We start from the raw sequence: 19,784 nt of genomic DNA, 5'->3' as shown, positions 1-19,784 counted from the left end.
ATCTGCGGTATATCTCCTGTGTGATGTTTCCACATCCCAAATACCTTTTTTTATTTTTTTTTGCGCATACACTTACAAATCCTACGCTACTGTATGTGCGACATACTTTCAAGCATACATTTATTATGAAGAAGGCGAGCAGTAAGGGACAGGGAAGTGGCCGTTATGCTGATTGTGCATGCAGAGGCCGTGGCTCTGGGCACGTTGAAACTGTGCCTGCTGCCAGAGCACAAGAAAAACAATCATCCACGATACCTAGCTTCATATTAGTTTGCAGGGCGGCGCAAGACAATGCTCTCGAAGTCAGACCAGTGCGACCAGGTGGTCGGTTGGATTGCAGCAGGTAATGCTTCCAGTCGGTTAAGCACCCCCCTGTCTTCCACCAAGTTCAGTCTCAGTAGCCAAGAGTCTGGTCAACACAATCCCCACCCTGATCCTCCTTCCTCCCACTATGGAGAGTCTTGCCAAACAAGTGATCCCACACTCGGATATTCCGAGGAGCTCTTTTCAGCGCCATTTCTTCATTTGGGCCTCTCGACAAGCCTGCTTGAAGAGGGACATGAGATCTTGTGCCCCGATTCCCAAACTCTTGAGCATCCACAGTCACAAGAAGATGATTGGTGGGGAATGGCAACTTAGTGTTTCACGAGGTGGATGATGATGATGAGACACAGTTGCCAATAAGTCAACGGCAATTAGTGTCTCAAGAGGTTGATGATGCGGATGAGACACCGTTGTCAATAACCAGGTGATTGTCTAGGTCAACAAGTCAGGAGGATGAGCAGAGTGAGAAAGTGGAACGAGGTGGTGGGAACAATGAAGTCACTGTCCCAACCTGGGAAGGTGGCAAGCCGAGCGAGGGCTGCAGTACAGAGGGGGAGGGATCCGCCAGCACCACACACAGCCCTGGGAAGAGGCAGTGGGGGTGGCAAAAAAGAGAAGGCGGGCCACACCAACAGGCCCGCACTGTTCCCCGAAGCACACCTTGCGGAAATATCCCTTGCCAAGGGCTTGGTGTTCCAGCAGCTCTGGCGCTTTTTTGAGGAAAGTGCGGACAACACAAAGAATTGTAATTTGCAATCTGTGCCTTACAAAATGAGCAGGGGTGTGACGTACACTGCAACCTCACCACCACCAGCATGATCCTCCACATGGCATCAAGCACCCTAGTAGGTTGGGCCGAATGCCTGGGTCCAACAATCTGTGGCTGCGGGACACCACCACTGCCTCCCTCTTCCCCTGTGTTATGTGCTGGCCAATCCCCTGTCGAAGGCGCAGCGGCCCGAATGCCTCCCGCCCTGCACCTGGACCTTTCGCAAACACCATCAGCGACCACATTCACTCCGTGTCCCAACGCAGCGTACAAATGTCCTTACCCCAGGCATTTAAACGCAAGCGCAAATACCAGCCAACCACCCACAGGCTATAGCATTAAATGCACAACTTTACAAATTGCTGGCCCTGGAAATGTTGCCATTTAGGCTCGTGGACAATGAGGCCTTCTGCGCCTGATGTCTGTGGCCGTCCCTCGTTACGCAGTCTCCAGCCGCCCTATTTTTCACGGTGTGCCGTGCCCGCCTTACACCAGCATGTGTCCCGTAACATCACCCGTGCCCTGACTAACGCAGTACTGGGAAGGTCCACTAACCACTGACCACATAGCAAGTGCTTTCGGCCAGGGACGCTACATTTCCCGACGGCACACTGGGTGAACGTTGTGGAGGCTGGGAGCGAGTCGTACCCTGGGATGGCACAGGTTGCTACAGACGCCAAGGATTGCGGGCCCTAATTCCATCAGGGTTTCCACCACCACCTACGTTAGTGGCTCCAACCCCCACTTCTCCTCCTCCGCCTCCTCTCCACTTCCACCTCAGAATTATCCTCTTGCAGCTCCGGTCAGCCATCAGTCAGTAGCTGGAAGCAGTGTAGCACTGACGCGCACAGGCCGTGCTTAAGCTGATCTGCTTAGGTGACAAACCTGCTCACCGCCCGCAGATCTGTGGCAGGGGATAAGAGACCAGACTGAGCTGTAGCTCTCGCTACTCACCTAGAACCAGGCATGGTTGTGTCCAATAATGGCCGTAACTTGGTGGCGGCTTTGGAGCTCGGCAAGCTCACACACATCCCATGCCTAGCCCACGTCTTCAACTTAGTGGATCAGCGGTTTCTTCAAAACCTACCCTAATTTGCCTGAGCTCTGGTGAAGGTGTGTCGCGTGTGTGCCCATTTCACAAGTCATCGACAGCTTCCGCAGGTCTGTCAACGCTGCAGAAGCGCTTACAATTGCCAGCTCATCGACTGTTGTGCGACGTGAGTACGCCCTGGAACTCCACGTTCCATATGTTGGCTAGGCTTTGTGAGCAGCAGATGGCAGTAGTGGAATTCCAGCTGCAACATGGTTGTCACCTTTCCAGTTAGCTTCGCTCTTCACAAGAGAGGAGTGGGCATGGATGTCCTGACCTCTGTGAGGTTTAAGAAACTTTGAGATCAACACAGATGGTGAGCGGCGATAATGCTATTATCAGCGTAACTATCTCACTTCTTGTGTCTACTTCAAACACTCGCTGCTCACAATTAAGGCCAACGCTTTGCATGTTGGAAGAGGTGGAAATAGGGAAGACATTGCACAGGGTGATAGCCAGGACCACCCTCAGTTCGTCTTCTCAGATTGGATGATGATGGATTTCAAATTGCGATGATGATGATGAGGAGGGAGCAGGAGACGGGTTGCCTCCGCTCAGAGAGTAGTACCCATGAAGGTTTAATTCCATCCTGTTCAGCGTGGATGGGCAAAAGAGGAGGAGGAGATTGAGAGTCATGCTCCTGATGACGACAGTGAAGTCTTGCCTGTTGAGACTCTGGCACACATGGCTGACTTTATGTTAGGCTGCCTTTCCCGTGACCCACGCGTTTTACATATTTTGGACAAGACCGATTACTGGTTGTTCACCCTTCTCGACCCCCGCTACAAAGAGAACTTCTCAACTCTCATTCCTGTGGTCTGCCCTGCCGCCAGCATTTTGTCAGAGCAGGTATAACATCCCTCCTTTCAGCCCTAATATACAGTCCCAGTTAAATAACCATAACTCCCAGCATTGCTCTGCCTCTCCCTAGACTTATCTCTACTCATGTAGCAGACATCACTACAGCTTCTTCTCCTCTTCACTGCCGTCCTCCTCTGCACTGGTCACATGATAGTGAACATCGCAGGTCCTTCCCAACCACTGCCTGTTTTTCTAGTCACATGACCTGTGATGTCACCACAGGTCCTTCAGCTCTTCCAGTGCATTAGATTACATTTTTTGGCCGTCCTGAAGATGGCAATACAGTTGTATCTAGCTGGCAGGCAGACACGAATAGATTTATGAAACTGTCTAAAGAGCAAATTGTCTTTCTTGCCATCTCACACTTGCACCCACTTGTATAGAGGTTTATGACATCTTAATATTTGCAGATTTCCTAATACACTATATAAAGCTCAGACTAATGTCAGACTATGCAGGAACACCCCCAACTGGTAACAGGCAGCTGGACCTTTATGGCAGGGGCTGGCAACTCATGCATAAGCTTCTAGTAGGACTAATAGAAGAATGGCACAACATACAGTCATAAGAACAGATGCTCCAGAATTGTTATTACTTAGGGCAGTGTTTCCCAACCAGCGTGCCTCCAGCTGTTGCAAAACTACAACTCCCAGTCATGCCCGGGACAGCCTTTGGCTGTGCGGGGGGCATGCTGGGAGGTATAGTTTTGCAACAGCTGGAGGCACGCTGGTTGGGAAACACTGACTTAGGAAATGCAAGTCGTTACTAAAACAGACTTTCAGGAGAGGCGACAAGTCCTCTCCTAAAGAGTTCATCAGAGGTGACAAAGGTTTGTTTAGGCAAAGTCAGCTTGTGTATATGTGTGACTGATTGATGTAAGCGTTACATGTCACATCGAGTGACTGCGCAGGTTGTGACATACTGTATAAGGCCTCATGCACACGGCCATTGCCCGGCTGCGCCAGTATTGCAGCCCGCAATATACAGTCCCCCGGCCGTTTGTGCACTGCATCACGAATGCCTACCCCTTCACTTGAATGGGCTTGCAATCCGGAAGGTGCGGTGCAGAACGGAGGCACAGAACCCCACGGAAGCACTCCGGTTTCTCTATGCGCCTCCGCACTGGCAAGAAAATAGAACATGTTCTACTCTACCTCTACACAGTGGATGCTTCAAATTCTCCTGGTGCCCTGTGCTGCCCATACTGCAAGCATGCACCAGGGACAGAGCTAAGAACGCCTGCATGTAGGTGAATGTACAGAATGAACGCAGTGTGTATAAAGCAAGCATGGTTCCGCGCGCGTGCCTGTCTGTTGTGGGCATGCCGTATTTTTATCATTCAGTATTTTTTTTTTTTATAACCTTATGATTGGGCTAATTATTGTATGTACAATCTCTAGCTATTGTGATATTTATCTCAAAATAAAAATGAATAAATGAAAAAAAGCAGCGTTGAGAAAAGTGGCAGCCGATCTAATGGGTCTTATTCAATCTCTGTGCCCAGTGCAGCACCAGATGTAAATGGTGCCCTGGCAAAGCTGGCGGTGGTAGTTTGTGGACATATGGATTTAAGATCCCTCCTGTATTCTTTGCACAATGAGCAGCGCTGAGAGATCTGAACAGTGGTCTGTGGATAGGGGGGGATGGGTCTGGGAGGAATCACATTTCAGTTTGACATCACTGCTTCTCATTCAAACAGGAGACAGTATAAAGGGTATTGGGAAAGCAAAGAGTCGCACACTGCAGAGGTTGTAACCCTTTAACACATCAGTGGTAAAACAAACTACTACTGACTGATTCCCAGCACCCTCTCCCACACAGTGCCCTTCTGCTGCCAGAGAAGCACCCACCTCCAGTTGTTGCCAGCTGTGCCTTCCTGGAGAGGCTGAGCAGCAGGTAAGGGCGCCTTCTCTCTCTCATAGTTATTGCTGAGCTGCCTCTGGGCATCTTTTGTGTCAATTCGACATTAAACTGCATTTAGTCATTGTTTTGTCTTCTACCTGCTTTGATAAATTAGTTTAATACTCTGTTAAAGTCAAAAATATTTTACATCAGAAACATAATCAGAAATGATTGTTACAAACTGTATCCATTTTATGCATCAATTTCCGCTTGTTTATGAAAATATTTATCTTATGTTGTGGCTTCTTTATCATTTTATGTCATGCATTTTTGTAATATGGAGTAGATACAGATGTTATAGGGCTGAGATTTTGGAGGAACTGAGTTTGTCATTTGCCAGAACTCATCAGAGAATGCAGAAGAAGTGCGAAGCAGCATGAATGAAAAATAGATACACTCCACTCTGCTACATCTATATACAGTATCTGTATGTGCTCAAGCAATGCAATAAATATTGTATATTAAAATGCAGTCCTATTTTAGAAAGCCATGGTTATTGGTAAAGGTACCTTACAGCCATACAGTATTCTGCCTTCTCTCGTGTCGTTTTATTCGGAGTTGGATCCATTTTTGGCTTCGGTCAAAAACTGCATGTGCAATATGCAAGTAAACCAGTGCTCTCTCTCTAAGACCTGCCTATACTCCCTAAGATCAACTTTCAGGGACCAAATATAACAAGCTGTGTATTATAAAGATTTTGGGGGAATTCATCTTTGGTGCTGTTTTTGGTGCCAGTTTTAAGTCTGTCTTTGGTTTGTGTTGCTGCTCCAAAGTTATGAAATGATTTTGTAACATTTGTAAAACAGCAAATGATAAATGAGGCAGGAAAATGACTTTTAGGAAGCAAAATTCACCAAGAACCAACTCCACTTTTGGCTCAATAATGTACTCATAACAGAAGATGCAACAACGTTACACCACAAAAGGGGTGCATGATTGCAAAATGCCCCCCCCCCCCCCCCTACATGTATTTAGATATCTTGATGAAAGTCATTGATGAACTCCGTTTTTAGTATATCACAGTATTTTTTTGGATGAAAAATGGCCAAATTGATTACTGCATGTCTGAGTATAGGAAAAAGTACCGGTAGGTGGCGTTTTGGAATCCCAACAAGTACTATGTTCTCTACACCATCTCAACCCTGTTCTGTGGACCATTTGTGTTTGATGTTGCTTTTTATTATGAGACTCTTGGTTCTGGTCATATAGGCAGTAGCAGTAGTACATCCGTGTATATTGCAGTGCCGTGCAGAAACATTAGTGTCCAGCAAACATGTGGTCCTGGACATTTTTGTATTTTATGGATGAAAGGTTTATTTTTGTAGAAGAATAAGGACCATGTCGCTGTAAAGTTCTGTGATCTTGTTGTAATCCAGACAGGCTCAGACTGGCCCACCGGGGAGGTGGGGGATTCCCCGGTGGGCCCCCAGTCTTCTGCGCCCGGAAATAAGACGGAGGAGTAATTATTTCTCTTGTTTCTCAATAGAGAAAATTATTGAAGCCACTAGGTGGCAGTATCGCACAGTGATGCAGCCTCCTACTGGTGTAAATTGTACAGGAGGCTCCGCAGTATCTTCAAATCTTCAGCTGCTGGCAGTGAATGAGGAGAGAACATGTCTGGCCATCCTCCTTCCCTCCCTGCTGTCAGAAAACTGGCTGCTGGAGAGAAGGACTCCTCTGCGGTGCTGGGCTGATTTCTCAGGTGTGTGACAGTAGTGTGCTGTAGGAGAATGTGTGCTGCTCTCTGCAGAGTTCAGAGTGGCATTGGGGGGACTTTGCCCTAGGTCCCCCCAATGCCTCTGCTTTAGGTGCACCCTTCATAAGTGCCCCCAGGTCCATATGCCCCCCAATGCCCTCACTCTAAATGCACCCCTAATATTGCATCTTTTCCAGTTGCCCCTTCTCCAGGATCCCGACTATTACCCTGCCTCAGGTAACCCTAATGCCTCTGCTTCAGATATGGCCCTCCATTTATGCCCTTTGCTCACATTGGTGGAGTGGTGGAGGATTTAAAGGGTTTGTCCAGGTTTTCAAGTTTTCCTCTCCACACTATAGGGCATAACTATATGATTAATGGGGTCCGATTCTGCCACCCCCACTGATTCCAGGAACTGGTCCTGTTTCCCCTTTTTAATGGTGTGGCAGGCCACACATATGCCCTGCTGCTCCATTTATTCTCTTTGGGACCACTGGAAATAACCAGCTCTGTACTCTGCCATCTCCGGCGACCCCATAGAGAATGGATGGAGAGGCAGGGCAAAAGCTCAACCTGCCACTCAATCAAGAAGGGGGATCAGTGGGGGCTCCAGCGTTCAGACCCCCACGGATCACTTAGTTACCTTGATCCTGTGAAAAGAGTATAACTAGAAAAGTGGACACAGGTCCTTTAACAGGCGAGATATTCTATTTTAGTTTGACACATATTTTGGGCCAGATTTTTAATTTTCATTTATTTTTATTTTTTTTACACCCAAAGAAAACCTCTAAGGATAGGGAATGTGAAAAGGTCCAACAGCTATGACACGACAGGTGATAAGTGTCTGATTAATGGGGGTCTGTCTGCTGGGACCCCCATGATCAAGGGAACCTGGTCTTAAGACCCTTGTGTACATTAGATTGGCTGTAATGTAATTAAATGTCTCAGGACCCCTTTTTTCATGATCAGTGGGTGTTCCAGCAGTCAGACCCCAGCAATCTGATATTTATCACCTGTAGATAGGCAATAGGTCATTATGGTAGGACAACCTTTTCAAATATACTGTAGATTATGTGAAATCTGAGGAGGTTACGATTTAGTAAATTTCATGCCAGACATTTATGCTTAAAGGGGTTAAAGGGTTTGTCTCACTTCAGTAAATGGCATTTATCATGCAGTTAATACAAGGCACTTACTAATGTATTGTGATTGTCCATATTGCCTCCTTTCCATCACATTATACACAGCACGTATCCATGGTTATTACCACCGTGTAATCCAGCAGTGGTGGCCGTGCTTTCACACTATAGGGAAAGGCTGGAAGTGCGCATAGGCCAACACCTTTACCTATAGTGTGCAAGCACGGCCACCGCTGCTGGATTACATGGTGGTAATAACCACGGATACGTGCTGTGTATAATGTGATGGAAATGAGGAAATATGGATAATCACAATACATTAGTAAGTGCCTTGTATTAACTTTCTCTGCATGATAAATGTCAATTACTGAAGAGAGACAACCCCTTTAACCCTTTTAAGTGTGCTGCACTTAATATGGTTAGGCATAAATGTCTTGGTGTGTGCATTGCGTGTTTTCTATGTGTGGTTGGTGTGTGCTATATATGATCTCTGTATCAGTGGTGTATGTGCAGCATGTGACATATGCATCAGTGGCATGTGAGCCACGTATAAGTGTCTTGTGAGCCACATCTGTCCAATGAGTGATTGGAGTGCGCTGCATGTGTCTTGTTTCTGACTGAGTTAAGTGCAGGATATCCATATATGTGTAAATTCTGCCACATGTGTGTTTGTGCATTTTGCTGTGAATGTCTGCCATCATACTTCATCTTTAATATTTCTGTTATCACTGTAAGTGCTCATGAACACGGCCGTTGGATGTTTTGCAGTCCGCAAATTGCGGATCCGCAAAACATGGATACCGGGTGTGTGCATTCCACATTATGCGGAACAGAACAGCCGGCCTCTAATAGAACAGTCCTATCCTTGTCTGTGATGTGGACTATAATAGGACATGTTCTATCATTTTGCAGAACGTCCATGCAGACATACAGACACCGAATGCACACAGAGTCATTTTTTTTTTTGCGACCCTATTGAAGTGAAGGGAACGGTACGGACATGAAAAATAAGTTGGTGTGCAGGAGCCCTAAGGTGGGCCCCCAGAATCTGTTACACTGGTGGGCCCTAAATACCCCAGTCCGACACCGAATCCAGAAAAATGTAAAAGAACACTTTACTTCAAACCAACTCTTAAAACCAAATAAAATCTGCCTTAGTGGAAAATCCCTCTGGAGATAAGAAAGTGTCTTACAACTTGATGAGAGTAAAGTAAAGTGAAGCTTTGGTTTGGAGTCATTAAAAAAGGGATTGTCTAACCGGTGAGGTCCAACTATCTGTAGCTCTCTTATAGATTCCAAGTCTCGGGATGAGCACCATTCCTTCCCTATAGGAGGTGTGGGTCACTCTCCACTACAGTTTCTTATGGTTATGGAAGGGGCCAACGATGCTCTCTTGGTTGTTTCAGCATATCTAGCCATGATGAGCCATTAGAGGGGTATTTCCGTCGTAGGTACTTGTTACAATTCCCTACTGTAATCATCCAATTAGACACAAAGTGGAGTTTCTCTTTAAAGCAGTTTTCCTATTAAAAAAATGCTTTTTTAAGAAGTTCCCAAAGCATGGCCCCTATAACAGAAGATTCATACTTACCTGCTCCACACCGCTCCAGTCCTCTACGCTGCCTCCATCTTCAGGTCTCCGTGTTGTACATCCAGCTGGCTCCAGCCAATGATGACTGGCTTCAGAGGTCACATGGCCACAAGCAGCTACACCGCTGAAGCCAGTCATTGGCTGCAGCAGTGCTTGTGACCACGCCCATAGCCAGCTGGGTGTAAACAGAGACAGTGGCAGGACTGGAAGATGTACAGAATGGAGGCAATGTGGAGGATCGGCATGGAGCAGGTAACACATGTGGGATCAGATATGCACTACATAGAATGGTAGAGCAGTGGTAATGGCGTAGATGAGAGACGTGCAATTGCTAAATTTGTCGCAGTTATCATGTGGCTTAATAAAGAACCTTTTCTAGAGAATTTATCTTGAGTTCTATGGAAAATGCATCATTGTGAAACATAAAAATGAGGTTGGGAAAAAAACATTATGAATAAGGCAAGATGCAGTCCAATCTCTTTGCTATGGATGAGTTGTCTATGTATTATATAATACTATTTTTTATACTGTTGTAGATAAGATGATTTACTCACGACTACGTTCTCCCTTCCAAGCCCTAACATGTTCCTCTGTGTCGATACACTATGTTCAATTAAAACCAGATTTGCAGAGTTTCCTGACTACACTGCCAATCATCTCGCATTTTGGAGGTTTAGTACTTTGGATGCACCACGTGGTCATTTCATTTTTAGTCTTGGAAAAAAATAGTTTTCCAGCTCAAAAGCCAAGAAGAGATTATTCTGTTTTAATCAATAAGTGTTGCACTTTCCATCAATTAACTTTTCATTGCTTTACTCGATATTGTACTTAATGAATAACGGGGCACTATTCCAAGTATTTCCTGCTTCCAGGTTGTATAGGCTGAAGGCAGACTGACACGAGAGGCCATCGTGAATGATCCTGTGCTCTGGCTCCTCTGAGACAAATACCAAATTCAGCACACTGCAGGATAAATCAGCTGGAAAGAGCAGAGAAGCCAGCCAGATCATTTTCATTCTTTAATTGGTGGACCATGCTTTGGTTTTGTCTGGAAAATGCAGTCTGGTATAAAAAATAAGTTTCTTTTTGAGGTTTCCTATGGTCTAGGAATGTAAAAAGGCAGGAAGGTCCAGCTGGGAAGGTGGATAGAGCATGTTTCTGTAACTGGCGAAGGGACGGGGGCACCAGCATGCTACTTATCCTAATTACGCTTCTGTGCATCCTCGTAGGGCAGTGTCAATACAGAGATCGGTAAACAGGCAGTGATCAGTACATGGGCAGACAACAGAATACAGCACCGCTAGCAGGCTCTTAGCAAGCTAAGGAATCTAATTGCTCAGACACCCTCTCATAGGGTAAGGGGACTGAAGTGCTCCAAGGTTGCCAACTATATTCTGGTAAACATTAGGGTGCAGGCACTGGACCTTTCAGAGGCATGCCTTACAGGCGACAGCGGAGAGTGCTTGTACGCAAGCAGGCCATAGCAGACCTGCAGCGGACAATCAGAAGAGGGCAGCATGATGTGGATCCAGAACCCTGGGAGAGGTGAGAGTAGCATCTGCAGAGCAAGCCACCATTGTAACAGTAAGGGCTCGTTCACACGAACGTGTGAAGCCCGTGCCCATGCTGTGGACCGCAAATTACGGTCCGCAATGCATGGGCACCATTCGTGGGGCAGGCGCATGGGGATCGCAGACCCATTCACTTGAATGGGTCAGCGATCCTTCCGTTCCGCAAAAAGATAGAGCAAGTTCTATCTTTTTTGCAGTGCGGAAGCACGGAACGGAACCGCAGGAAGCACTCCGTAGTGTTCCGTTCTTCCGTTCCGCATCTCCGGATTTGCGGACCCATTGAAATGAATGGGTCCACATCCGTGATGCAGAATGGCCACGCAAATGCGCAATAAGGCAACGGGCAGCACACGTTCGTGTCAACGAGCCCTAAGGTTGAAGGCCTCTGGTCAAAGGTAAAGAGATTATCGGATCTCAGCTCTATGTACGTATGTTGTACTGGTGGTCAAATTATCTGTGCATCAGATGCCTCCTTTACACTGACCATGGACATTGGATGGCTAGTGACGGTAGTTTTATAATACTGGTCTTTTGATCAGTTACAAAACTGGCACATATCAGAAGTATAGAGGAACAGAGAGATTTAGCCTAAAATGATTAATGTAATCCTCTAACACAGGCATGCTCAACCTGCGGCCCTCCAGCTGTTGTAAAACTACAACTCCCACAATGCCCTGCTGTAGACAGATAGCTGTAGGCTGTTCAGGCATGCTGGGAGTTGTAGTTTTTCAACAGCTGGAGGGCTGCAGGTTGAGCATGCCTGCTCTAACACATGGGTGGAGGGCACTCCTACTGTGAGGTCAGTCTGGTTAGCAGCTATGAGAATCGATGGGTGCTATTAGATATACATAATTGATCGTTTTTGGTAATAACTTAGACTTTTTAGGTAGTGGGGGCACCAGAATATCTCTGTCAACCCTTTTCAGACTATCTTTTTAATTTTTCCAGCTTTTTGGCTATTGTTATAGCAACTGAAGGCAGTTTACTGGTTAAAATGAAAGGAGCTTTCTAGGCTTTTCATATTGATGACCTATCCTCAGGACAGGTAATTAATATCAGGTCGGTGGGTGTCCGACACCTGGAACCCCTGCTGATCAGCTGTATGAAGAGAAGGCGTGCATGCGCTGTGCCCTGACTCTCTTCCTGCTCGCTGCTGCTATGTCTATGGCAAAGCAGGAAGAGAGACAGGAGACGGCGCGTGCGCATGGCGTCTACCTTTTTTTCATACAGCTGATCGGCGGGGGTTGCTGGATGTCGGACCCCCGCCGATCTGAACCTGAGAATAGGTCATCAATAGGAAAAGCCTGGAAAACCCCTTTAAATAAAACCAAATACACTCAAGCAAGAATAGAGTGGCTGAATTCCAATGATGGTAACTGAGGTCCTCCTGGCCTCGACTGTCTCCAGTTGTCGGAGGTTATATGAGGGCTTTCTTCCTGTGCTCCCGCCCTGACAGATATGTTCTGTGCACATTGTTCTTTCCAGGATACACTCTTTCATAGCAACCAACCACACATTCCTTTTTTTAACTTTTCCGTTCACAATGTTGGCAGTATACTTGACTTAGTGAATAGGTTTCATGGGTTACATTTGAATTGTGGTTTAGGAAGGCAAACCCAGAAGTTCTACTGTATTTCATTGTGGTTTAAAGCTGAGCTTAGAATCTGCTGCATAGGCTTTAGATTGTGTTTTTACATACCGTCCTGCTGAAAAGTCAGCTCCACTTTTCAATATAGTAGTTTTTTTTTGTAAATCCCCCTCCCACCCAGATCTATAAAAGGGGAGCATGCTTAGGCTACTTTCGCACTGGCGTTTTGGCTTTCCGTTTGTCAGATCCGTCATGGGCTCTCAAAACGGATCAGTTTTGCCCTAATGCATTCTGAATGGAATCCGCTCAGAATGCATCAGTTTGCCTCCGCTCAGTCACCATTCCGCTCTGGAGGTGGAAACCAAAACACTGCCCGCAGCGTTTTTCTGTCCGCCTGACGAAGCGGAGCCAAACGGATCCGTCCTGGCACACAATGTAGGTCAATTAGAAAACGGATCAGTTTTCTCACAATCTGGCATGATAGAAAACAGATCCGTCCCCCATTGACTGTCGATGGTGTTCAAGACGGATCTGTCATGGCTATAGAAGACGTAATACAACCGGATCCGTTCATGACGGATGCATGCGGTTGTATTATTGTAACGGAAGCGCTTTTGCAGATCCATGACGGATCCGCAAAAAACGCTAGTGTGAAAGTAGCCATAGGGTACTTTCACACTTGCGTTTTTCTTTTCTGGCACTGAGTTCCGTCAAAAGGGCTCAATGCCGGAAAATAACTGATCAGTTTTATCCCCATGCATTCTGAATGGAGAGTAATCCGTTCAGGATGCATCAGTTCAGTCTTTTTGACTGATCAGGCAAAAGATAAAACCGCAGCATGCTACGGTTTTATCTCCAGCCCAAAATACTGAACACTTGCCTGAATGCTGGATCCGGCATTTTTTTCCATAGGAATGTATTAGTGCCAGATCCGGCAATCAAAATACCGGAATGCCTGATCCGTCCTTCCGGTCTGCGCATGCGCAGACTGAAAAAAAGGTGAAAAAAATAAATGTCGGATCCGTTTTGCCAGATAACACTGGAAAGACGGATCCGGAATTTCAATGCATTTTTCTGACTGATCAGGCAGTTTTAAGACTGATCAGTATTACAAATGCCATCAGTTGGCATACGTTTTGCCGGATCCAGCAGGCAGTTCTGGCGACGGAACCTCTTGCCGTATCACTCTGCCGCAAGTGTGAAAGTAGCCTTACTTGCTCACCACTGCTGGGTCCCAGCTCTTCCTCGGCTGCCTCGTTTTAGTCCCCCACTCCCAACATCCGCTTTGACTCTGCTGCAGCCAGTCATGGGTTCAGCAAAAACGCAATCCAGTTGTATTATATCCCAAATAAACAAGACGGATCCGTCATTAAATCCATTGTAAGTCAATGGGCGCCGGATCAGGTTTTTTTTTCGTGTCCGAAATCACCATTGACTAACATTGTGTTTCATGACGGATCCGTCCTAATCAGTATCCCAGGACGCACTCAAAAATGCTGCTTTTGTGTGTCTCAGGGGAATGCAATGAAATGAAACGGAATACATTCTGGTGCAGGTTCAGTTTTCTCCCCATTAACAATGAATGGGGACAAAACTGAAGCGTTTTCCTCCGCTTTTGAGATCCTATGATGGATCTCAACAGCAGAAAGGAAAAGCGCACGTGTGAAAGTAGCCAAACACAGGGTGTGGATCACAGATCACAATTACACTGGAGGGGTCAAAATGCACTCAGAACTTCATCATCTGACTTATATAATGCAGTAAGTCTGAATGCTGATGTTATTTATTTTTTGTGTAACTGGAAAACCCCTTTAAGGCATGGTAATGTGTAGCATATTTGAAAATCAGCTACACACGTTGGCATGAGGTTGTCTCTACAGGATCTGCATGGATTTCTGCATCACTTGTGCGTTGCGTGAGAATCGCAGCAAGCTCTATTTTGTGCGTTTTTCACGCAACGCAGGCCCCATAGAAGTGAATGGGGCTGTGTGAATATCGCAAGCATCCGCAAGCAAGTGCGGATGCGGTGCGATTTTCACGCATGGTGCTAGGAGACGATCGGGATGGGGGCCCGATCATTATTATTTTCCCTTATAACATGGTTATAAGGGAAAATAATAGCATTCTTAATACAGAATGCTAAGTAAAATAGTGATGGAGGGGTTAAAAAAAAAATCTAAATAATTTAACTCACCTTAATCCACTTGTTCACGCAGCCGGCATCTCTTCTGTCTTCTTCTTTGAGGAAAAGGACATGTGGTGACGTCACTGTGCTCATCACATGGTCCGTCACATGATCCATCACCATTGGTGATGGACCATGTGATGAGTGCAGTGATGTCACCAAAGGTCCTTTTCCTCCCAGGTCATCAAAAAAGAAGAAAGAAGATGAGCCAGGCAGCGCAAACAAGTGGATGAGGTCGGTTAAATTTTTTTAAAAAGATTTTTAACCCCTCCTTCCCTAATTTACTTACCATTCTGTATTCAGAATGCTATTATTTTCCCTTATATCCATGTTATAAGGGAAAATAATAAAATCTACACAACACCTAACCCAAACCTGAACTTCTGTGAAGAAGTCTGTGTTTGCGTTTGGGTACCAAACATGCCGATTTTTCTCACGCGTATGCAAAACGAATTAAAATGTTCTGCACTCGCGCATTTTCCTGCGACACACCCGCATCTTATCCGGCCCAAATCCATGATGCCCGTGTGAAAGAGGCCTTATATCTTCAGTTTGTGTCTCTGGTTCATTCTTACTATTTATTGAAGGCAATAGGACTTAGGGAAGCCTAAATGATGTGGATTAGTTTATATGTCATAAATAATTCTTTGGAATTTATACACTAGGATAAAAATCTAAAAAATCTAGATTAATGCTACTGCAAGGACATTCTCATATATACAGCAGAGACTAAGGAGAGAATTTATCTCCAGTGGCAGATCCAATGTCACAGGCAATAAATAATTAAAAAAGACAAATGTCACATAGTAAGTGTATTCCTGTACGTGGATTCCTACAATAGTTATTGCAGAACAAATATCTGCTCAAGTGGCACAGTGAAATTTAGACCTGAGACTTGGCATCTGCAGAGTATGAATTGAACAAGTACCAGGCTATTTAAGGCATACGACTATGGATATATAGCTAATAGGACTGGCCGTAGACTAAATATGGAATAGCCAAGGCATCTGTCTATTGTGAGATTAGTTGGGCACCATCGTTCCTGCAATGAAGCTGTCAAAGTACTGCTAACCTGTCCATCAAAATGGCAATCCACTGCCAGACTTGATGCTTGTCGCCCAGTTGGCAAGAACCAGGTTATGGAGCACTCAACCTGAAACATCCCTATCACAAAATAGGACCTGCCTACAGCACAGAACCTTAAAGGGGTTGTCCACTTTCTGCCTGCTGTTGACCAATGTGTTTGTAAGATGACTATATGGCACTTACTAGTATAGTCTTTGTTGATATTCTGCACCATTTTCTATATTTCATAAGGTACGCTCCCTTGTTGGTCAAGTCTTTTGTGCCGTCCACACAGCAGTCCTGTCCATAAAATGGCTGCTGATGGATGGTCATGTGACCAGGCAAATCACTCAGTCTCAACATTCAACATTGCAAGTGCAGGTGGCAGATGTGGTGTATTTGAGTGGAGAAGGCCGAGTGATGCGTCTGGAGTTATTTTTGCCTGGTCACATGACCCTCCATTAGCGGCCATCTTATGGACAGGTCTTCTGTCTGGACAGCGCAGAGGATTTGCCCAACAAGGGGACATAAAATATAGCAGATGGCACGGAAAATCAACAAAGGCTATGTTAGTAAGTGTCATATTAGTCATCTCATCTACATATTGGTCACTAGCAGACAGAAAGTGGCCGACCCCTTTAAGGCTAATTTCACACTGGCATTTACGGATCCGGCAGGCTGTGTCACTGCTGGAATGCCGCCTGGCCCCTTTAACTAATGCCGAGAATCGGCTGGACAAATACCGCTGCTCACAATGGTTTTTGTCCGGCTGATTCCCGCCATTCTATGCTGGAACAGCCCCCCCCCCCAGAATGCTGTAACGGCAGTGTGACACAGGCCTAACTAGTTCACCCTCAGAGGCTCCTGCCGCACATATATGGAATTCTTGGTTACGATCACAGGGTAGCTGCCCACAGGTGGAGCAAACAGGTAGGAGTGATTGTACGAGCCGCCAGGGTCAGAACCAGAGAGGAAAAGCTCCAAAGTCAACAGAGACAGGAAGAAAATATTCAGGAAAGAGTCCGGTCACACACACTAAGGCCTCATGCACACGACCGTTGTTGTGTTCCGTTCCGCAAAATGGGATTCCGTTGTTCCGTGATCCATTTCCGTTTTTGTTTCCGTGTGTCTTCCTTTATTTTTGGAGGATCACCAGACATAAAGGTCTAAGTCAAGTTTGCCATGCAAATGATAGGAAAAAGACGCGGACGAAGAAGACAATCTTGTGTGCCTCCGCGTTTTTTCACGGTCCCATTGACTTGAATGGGTCCGCGAACCGTTTACCGTGAAAAAAATAGGACAGGTTATATTTTTTTGACTGACTGGGATCACGGACCCGGATGACAAACGGTGCATTAGCCGAGTTTTCAACGGATCGATTGAAAGTCAATGGGTCCGCAGAAAATCACGAAAAACGGAACAACGGACACGGAATAAAACAACGGTCGTGTGCATGTGGCCTAATAAATACTAGGGAGAAAAGAGTATTCATGGAGTCACATTCAGCTTTAGGTTATGTACCAGTGTGGCAGATATGATGCAGATTATTCTCAGTGTATTACAATACCAGCAAAGTGGATGAGATTTTATAGAGTCTTAGGGCTCATGCACACGAACGTGTACCGGCCATGCCCATAATGCGGCCCGCAAACAGCGGGTCCGCAATATACGGGCCCCGGACGTTTTTTCACCGCATCACGGATGCGGACACATTCACTTGGATGGGTCCGCAATCCGGAAGGTCCGGTGTGGAACAGAGGCTCAGAACCCCACAGAAGCACTCTGTGCTTTCTCACCGTGCCTCCGCACCACAAAAAATAGAACATGTTCTATTTTTTTTGCGGTGCGGTTGGATCACTGACCAATTCAAGTTGAATGGGTCTGGATCCGTCTGCGAAATCCAGATGGATGTTGCCCGTGCATTGGGGACCGCAAATTTTTGTCCCCAATGCACGGAACGGCTGACAAACGGCCGTGTGAATGAGCCCTTATCCACATGCTGCAGACAAAATCCACGACATGCCAATTCAGGGTCCATTCACAAGTCCGTAGAATGGGTCCGGATCCGTTCCGCAACGTTGCGGAATGAATCCGGAACCATTAATTTCAATGGGTCCGCAAAAAAAAACAACGGAATGTACTCGGTATGCATTCCGTTTCCGTATTCAAAGATAGAACATGATCTATTATTGTCCGCATAACGGACAAGGATAGTACTGTTCTATCAGGGGCCAGCTGTTCCGTTCCGCAAAAAAACAGAATGCACACGGATGTCATCCGTATTTTTTACAGATCGCAAAACACTGAAAAATCTTAAAGGGATTATGTCATCAGAAATGAGCCCTATAAGCTAAACATATGGCGATGTCCCTTGTAAAACACTGAATCCTAAAGTGAGTTTATCAAATGCCCCTGTGGCTCTATATTCATAAAAAAGCGGTTTATATCACCTGTCAATCACTTCAAAATGTGTCCAAGGGGACGTCTCATGGCTCATGCATACGACTGTATGTATTTTGCGGTCCGCAAAAAACGGATCCGCAAAAAATACGGATGACGTCCGTGTGCATTCCGTATTTTGAGAAACGGAACAGCTGGCCCCTAATAGAACAGTCCTATCCTTGTCCGTAATGCGGACAATAATAGAACATGTTCTATTTTTTTTGCAGAATGAAAATACGGACATACGGACCCATTGAAGTGAATGGTTCCGCATATGGTCCGCAAAAAACGGAACGGACACGGAAAGAAAATATGATTGTGTGCATGAAGCGTAAGGCTACATGCACACGACTGTGCGCCCCCCCTGTGGCCGTATTGCGGCCCACATACAGCGGGTCCGCAATACACGGGCACCAACCGTGTGCATTCCGCATCACGGATTGCGGACCCATTCACTTGAATGGGTCCGCAATCACGGAGATGCGCAACGGAGGCACGGATCGGAACCCCACGGAAGCACTACGGAGTGCTTACGTGGTGTTTGTGGCTGTGCCTCCGCACTGCAAAAAAGTAGCGAATGGGTCCGCGATCCGCATGTGGCTGCCCCACGGTCTGTGCCCGTGCATTGCGGACCACAATTTGCGGTCCACAGCACGGGCACAGACCCCTTACGTTCGTGTGTATGTAGCCTAAGGCTACATGCACACGAACGTTGTTTGTTTCCGTGTCCGTTCCTTTTTTCTTTGCGGATAGGATGCGGACCCATTCATTTCAATGGGTCTGCAAAAAACATCAGTATGTCCGTTCCGTTTCCCCGCAAAAAAAATTGTGCATGTCCTATTTTTTTCTAGTTTGCGGACAAGGATAGGCATTATTACAATGGATCTGCAAAAAAAAAACGGATCCGCAAACAAAAAGAATGCCATACGGCACGTCATCCGTTTTTTTTGCGGACCGCAAAACACATACGGTCGTGTCCATGTAGCCTAAGGCCTCTTTCACACTACCGTATGGCTATTTCAGCGTTCTGCGGTCCGTTTTTCACGGATCCGTTGTTCCATTTTTTGTTTCCGTTTCTGTTCCGTTTTTCCGTATGGCATATACAGTATACAGTAATTGCATAGAAAAAATTAGGCTGGGCATAACATTTTCAATAGATGTTTCTGCAAAAATGGAACGGATACGGAAGACATACGGATGCATTTCCGTATGTGTTCCGTTTTTTTAGCAGACCCATTGACTTGAATGGAGCCACGGAACGTGATTTGCGGGCAATAATAGGACATGTTCTATCTTTCAACGGAACGGAAAAACGGAAACGGAATGCTTACGGAGTACATTCAGTTTTTTTTGCGAAACCATTGAAATGAATGGTTACATATACGAACCGTATACGAAACGCAAAAAACGGCCCGCAAAACGGAAAAAAAAAAACGGTAGTGTGAAAGAGGCCTGAGGCTGTGGATTTTAATCATGCATTTCACCCTGTGCATAAAGAGATATCTGCAAATCTGGAGCAAATCTAGAAGCTCTTCTGCAGAAAATCCGCTCCTTGTGGCCG

General features: G+C 46.0%; 1 protein-coding gene across 1 annotated transcript in view; it reads left to right on the top strand.

Annotated features, from left to right (window-relative positions):
• Positions 1 to 4,778: 4,778 nt before the first annotated feature.
• The window catches only part of KAZALD1 (Kazal type serine peptidase inhibitor domain 1), a 69,563-nt gene continuing 54,557 nt past the window's right edge, over positions 4,779 to 19,784 (top strand). Inside the window, exon 1 of the mRNA XM_040436413.1 lies at positions 4,779 to 4,940. The gene's annotated coding sequence lies outside the window, so the exon portion shown is untranslated. The remainder of the gene's footprint in view (positions 4,941 to 19,784) is intronic.

This window comes from Bufo bufo, chromosome 6 (assembly GCF_905171765.1).
Source record: "Bufo bufo chromosome 6, aBufBuf1.1, whole genome shotgun sequence".
Taxonomy (NCBI): domain Eukaryota; kingdom Metazoa; phylum Chordata; class Amphibia; order Anura; family Bufonidae; genus Bufo; species Bufo bufo.
Note: the sequence above shows the minus strand (reverse complement) of the source record. Positions and strands in the feature narration are given on the sequence as shown.